Here is a 6,000-nt window from a genome sequence, read left to right on the forward strand (position 1 = left end):
GCTCAAATCTACCAGTAATCATTGAACTAGACTGTTGTTATAGGGAAGGGTCTCTGGCTAGAGATGACCCGCCTGGAAACATAGGATTACTTGAAAAGAGTCATGCATTCAGCATCTATGTTGCTAAATGTATGACTGCTAGTGGCTTTGGTTAAGGGGCAGTAAAGATGATACGTTAAATAAATAACAGATTAGTTTGCTGTTTTAAACTGTTATATTTTATTATGAATGTTTCTTAACAAAGCAATTAGATGCTCGTTCTGCTCTTCAAGTCTAAACCCTTGGTAACGTAAGCCACAACTGCTGTAATAACCCATTCCTTGTGCATGCAGCTCCTACCCTATGCATTCAATACAATAACTTTTTGTGACGCAAGTTTATTTTTCATTAAACTTAAACAACTTGTTTTCGGTTTATGCCACCCATACAATGAACCAGCATGTCATTAACATATGATTAGATTTGTCCTGAGACAAGATTTTCTCCTAGATCACCAATGCACACACACCTTAAAACAAGATTCTTTGCACCATTAGAGTAAACAATAGAAATAAAAATAAAAAAGACCCGGTAACGTTACGACTGCAAAAAACCTTTGAGTTTTGAAATAATGTGATTACTTTACTCAAGAGCAGCACAAATGATTCCATGTTGGTAAAGTAGAAAAGAGAAAATAGTACAACGATTAGCGTGCAATAACAACCAGCGATTCTGATTTATATCCCTGTGTCATACAAACAAGTCTAAGCAGCAATAGCTGGTGTTCAAAAACCAAAATCAGATGTGCAGCAGTATGAACATTCACTGTACCTTGTGTCTCGCTTCGCTATTTATAAGGCTAGTAGTTTTCTGTCCTAGGCAGTTAAAGCAGGTCTTTTTTCTCTGTAAATACTCAGAACAGGAAGCGATTCATTCGTCAGATGACTGACAGTGCGTTTAACCAATGAGAAAACAGGCAGGTTGCTGGACAGGAAAAGTTGACCCGCCATCTTTGTAAAGGGTGCGCTACTGTGTCTCGGTAGTTCAGTCGAAAAATTGGACGGTTGTACGCTTTCATAGTGCGGGACAAACATTCTTCTTTAATTAAGAATTAAATAGAACAGAAATGCCTCTTGGGAAATAATGTTAGAAACGGTCGCAGAAGTGATTGCCATCTCGGCGCTGTCATGATTTTACTATAACTCCTGCTGAAAGCTCTCTTGTTGTGAGCTTGAGTAGTTGTCCTGTCCAGACTTTCACTTTGTGCTCGAGTTCTCGTGGTCCAGGGCAGGCGGAGGGTTACTAGCTTTTAAAAATATGCTTCTCTGTACAGATTCAGCCACTCCTTAGGATAGCAGTGTGGGCTGGCGAGAGACTGTGAAGGAAACGAGCTCACCTCTAGCAGTCTGTTTCAACTCTGGTATAATGAGTTATGTGTGTGGGGCAGCTGCGAGCATTGCACAAAGAGCTGAAATGTGTCAACCTCTCATGAGTTCTCTGAGGGGGTAGGAGGGTCAGCTACAAAATGATGCCCCCTCCCCCAGTCTTCCATATCTTAGATATTCCTTGGACTTTGGCTCAATGGGGGCCTCGTGAAGGGTTGGGCCCCCCTGAACCGCAGGGGCCTGTGTTACGCCCCTACTGCAAGCACTGCACAGTTAGCTGAACTCTCAACTTCCCATGAATACTCTTGAAGGTGTTGGGGCAGGAGAGGGACTTCTGCAGGTACTGCACACCGAGCTGAACTGTGACAACCACCGAGCTGAACTGTGACAACCTCCATCATGAGTTTTGTTGCGGGTCTGCTGTAAGCAATGCAGAGCCAGGTGAACTTCTTCAGTTCCTGTCTGGAGTTATTTGTGGCAGGGAATTGGGGGCTTGCTGTATGCTTCACACTGTGAGCTGAGTGGTCTCAGCCTATGACTGTGGGCGGGGGTTTCGTGCAAGCACTTGACAGCAAGCTGAACTGTGTCAAACTTTAGCAAGAGTTCTGTGGTGAGTCTGCTTCAGGCACCGCATAGCACAGTAAGAAGTTCACGAAACTCGGTTACATAAACAGGAACTTTATTTGCCATAGTACATCATCAAACCTTCCAGGAAGCAGCGCAGACCCAACCGTCTTCACCCAGCTTCTCAACCATCTCTCTCACCACCCCAGCCTCATGACATCGCCAAACTCAATTCCATAATCCGTGACAAAACATAGTCACGAACACAGAAAGGAAAAGATGGATTGACAGAACATAACACATCTTTCCCTTTATATAAAAACAAAATGTCAATAAATGGAAAAAAATAGTAGAAAGGTAAACAAAGGAAAGTTGAGAGGTTGAAACAAAATGGCAATCTCTCACAATAAGGATGTCACAAGTTACTTGTAAGAAAACAGGTGAATAAATAAAAAAAAATCCTAACACAGTCATTGTGCCATTTTGGCTTGAACAAAGATCTCTTGTGAATATCAGCGCAATGCTTTTGAACCACTGCTGAACCAGAAGAAGACCTGTCATTCTCCATACACTGATTAGGAGAATTCACAGCTCTTACAAGTCTTGAGAAACTCCACACAACACCAGAATCGAGAACAACTACATTCCTCTTTACTTCACGAATTACAAAGGGACCCATGAATTTAGATCTGCCTTTCTTGACAGATCCTGCTTTCCTCACAAACACCCTATCACCCTTATTCGAGGCTCCTGCACGCACACAATTCTTCAATACAGAAGGGTATGCAGTTCCTGACTGAACAATACAGGTTGCATAAGTGAGACAGAGCTCACTTAATATCCAGATCAAGGCGGGGGATTCTTCCTTTCAGAATTAGGGCCCTCACACACCCAGCCAGCTAGGTGTCATGCTTCATCATCAGGTCTGCTCCTGGTCGGGTCGGCGCTGCAATACCCAACGGGCACCCTCGAAGTGGCTCTTTAGCGGGGATCTTTTATTCCTTGCCGTAAGGTACAGTGCAGTGCGTGTGAGGGGCCTAGTGAGTCTAGACGTGTAAAGAAGTGGGACTAAAATAGGAAGTAGAGGTCCAATCAGAACTAATTTAATGAGTGTGGCCCCTATCCTCGTTAAAGCTAAGTGTGGCGTACCCCTGCTATAATGTTACAGGGTACCGCGCTCCAAGGTCAACATGTTTCTTGCCTAAATGTCATATAGACAACAATTCATCAGGACCAAGTTCTATCTACACTGACAATGGTGGTCCAATTTAGCAAAAGTCATAGACCACACACAGCACCCTCAGTGTGGTACTTGTCAATCTAGGAGGTCAACCTGTAAGAAAACGGAAATTCACAGCATGGTTATGTGCATATTCATGACGTTCATTGCACAACTTTGTAGTTAACCGTGCAGCACTCAAACTGTTAGGAAAGCATGCTTCACGCTGAAGTGCTGTGACCATCATGAGGCGACAATATTAAAATCATTATCTCAGTGTGGCAAGGCAGTTAAAGTAAGTAGGGACCCACCACATTGGGGTCAATGGATAGTATCAACGTGTTCCGGCAGGTGTTGACACTGAAAGTAGCAGTGTCCTATGAGATGGAAATGAGGGAGGAAACACATTGTGAGGTGAAAGGTAGTATAATACAGCCGGTCAATTGGTATCCCCACCTGTCACAGTGGCCAGGGATTCAACGGACACTGTCGGGCTAGTGGCGTAACGAAACCTAAGGGGGCCCCCCTGCAAATTTCTCAGAGGGGGCCCCCCACGCCCTGGACCCAGTCAGTAGCTTTAAGGACAGAGACCTCACTGCCTGTGCACAGTCCAGGAGGGGGCACTCTAGAGCCCGGAGGCCCTCCGGACCATGGTTGCTGCAGGGGCTATTGTTACACCAATAGCAACGCACCAAGGATTTAAGTGGCTTGTGGGAAAGGTGATAGTGTTACCATGTATTACATGGAATAAAGTACCCGCTTCCGTAGATGATAATGATATTGTAAGTCACCTTTGGCCTCGTTCCGCTATATCATGGGTACTCACAAACTTTCCGTCAGGGCCAAAATTACAGTGTGGTTTGCGGCCGCACCGATAGGGGTGGGGTCAGTGGGGGGCCAGAGTATAAAAAATCAAACCAGTTTCAAAACATTAGACAATGCTGTATTTCAAAAGCAGATGTAACTACAAAGAGCACTTTTTGATAATACATTTTCATTAGCAGACAATAGAAATCTTAAGAGGCATTGCATAGATTCATGCACACTTTGACCCCGATTCCATCACAGTCTCTCTCTCTGTCTCTCTCTGTGTCAGTCAGTCAGTCTCTCTCTCAGTCAGTCAGGCTCTCTTTCTGTCAGTTATTCAGTCTCTTTCCCTCTCTCGCTCGGTCAGTCTCTCTCTTCTCTCTCTCTCTCTCTCTCTCTCTCTCTCTCTCTCTCTCTCTCTCTCTCTCTCTCTCAGTCTCTCTCAGTCAGTCAGTCTCTCTCTGTCAGTCTCTCTGTCAGTCTCTCTCTGTCAGTCTCTCTCTCTCAGTCAGTCAGTCTCTCTGTCAGTTATTCAGTCTCTTTCCCTCTCTTGCTCGGTCAGTCTCTCTCTCTCTCTCTCTCTCTGTCAGTCTCTCTCTCTCTGTCACTCAGTCTCTCTGTCAGTCAGTTTCTTTCTGTCAGTCTTTCTCTGTCAGTCCCTCTCTCTCAGTCAGTCAGTCTCTATCTGTCAGTCTCTCTCTCTGTCAGTCTCTCTCTGTCAGTCGCTCTCTCTCTGTCAGTCAGTCTCTCTGTCAGTCTTAGTCTCTCTCTCTCTCTGTCAGTCAGTCTCTCTCTCTCTCTCTCTCTCTCTCTCTCTCTCTCTCTTAGTCAGTCAGTCTCTCTTAGTCAGTCAGTCTCTCTGTCAGTCAGTCTCTCTCTGTCAGTCTCTTTCTGTCAGTCTCTCAGTCCGTCTCTCTCTGTCATTCTCTCTGTCAGTCTCTCTCTCTCTGTCAGTCAGTCTCTCTCTGTAAGTCTTAGTCTCTCTCTCTGTCAGTCAGTCTCTCTCTCGCTCATTCTCTCTCTCTCTCTCTCTCTCTCTGTCAGTCAGTCTCTCTCATTCACTCTCTCTCAGTCAGTCTCTCTCTCTGTCAGTCTCTCTCTGTCAGTCTCTGTCAGTCTCTCTCAGTCAGTCTCTCCCTGTCAGTCTCTCTCTCTCTGTCAGTCTCTCTATCTGTCAGTCTCTCTCTGTCAATCATAGTCTCTCTCTCTGTCAGTCAGTCTCTGTGTCTCTCTTTCCCTCTGTCAGTCTCTTTCAGTCAGGCTCTCTCTGTCAATCTCTCTCTCTGTCAGTCAGTCTCTCTCTCTCTCTGTCAGTCTTAGTCTCTCTCTCTGTCAGTCAGTCTCTCTCAGTCAGTCTCTCTCTATCAGTCTCTCTCTCTGTCAATCTCTCTCTGTCAGTCTCTCTCTGTCAGTCTTAGTCTCTCTCTCTGTCAGTCAGTCTCTCTCTCTCTCTCTCTCTCTTTCTCTCTGTCAGTCTCTCTCAGTCAGTCAGTCTCTCTCTGTCTGTCTGTCTCTCAGTTAGTTTCTCTCTGTCAGTCTCTCTCTCTCTCTCTGTCAGTCGTAGTCTCTCTCTCTCTGTCAGTCAGTCTCTCCCTCTCTCTCCCTCTCTCTCTCTCTGTCAGTCTCTCTCTTTCTCTGTCAGTTACTGTCTGTCAGTCAGTCAGCCTCTCTCTGTCAGACTCTCTCTCTCTGTCAGTCAGCCTCTCTCAGTCAGTCTCTCTGTCAGTCTCTCTCTCTGTCAGTCTCTCTCTGTCAGTCAGTCTCTCTCTCTCTCTCTCTCTCTCTCTCTCTCTCTCTCTCTCTCTCTGCCAGTCTCTCTCAGTCAGTCAGCCTCTCTCAGTCAGTCAGTCTCTCTCTGTCCGTCTCTCTCTCAGTCAGTTTCTCTCTGTCAGTCTCTCTCTCTGTCAGTCTCTCTCTGTCAGTCTCTCTCTCTGTCAGTCAGCTTCTCTCTCTCTCTCTGTCAGTCAGTCTCAGTCAGTCAGTCTCTCTCTCTCAGTCAGTCTCTCTCTGTCAGTCTCTTTCAGTCAGTCTCTCTCTCTCTCCCTC

The 6,000-nt window shown here is 45.7% G+C and overlaps 1 protein-coding gene across 1 annotated transcript in view; it reads right to left on the reverse strand.

The window, feature by feature from the left end:
- Positions 1-911, reverse strand: part of POMGNT2 (protein O-linked mannose N-acetylglucosaminyltransferase 2 (beta 1,4-)) — a 137,656-nt gene extending 136,745 nt beyond the window's left edge. The window contains exon 1 of the mRNA XM_086942086.1: positions 811-911. The gene's annotated coding sequence lies outside the window, so the exon portion shown is untranslated. The remainder of the gene's footprint in view (positions 1-810) is intronic.
- Positions 912-6,000: the final 5,089 nt, after the last annotated feature.

This window comes from Lissotriton vulgaris, chromosome 10 (assembly GCF_964263255.1).
Source record: "Lissotriton vulgaris chromosome 10, aLisVul1.2, whole genome shotgun sequence".
Lineage (NCBI taxonomy): Eukaryota > Metazoa > Chordata > Amphibia > Caudata > Salamandridae > Lissotriton > Lissotriton vulgaris.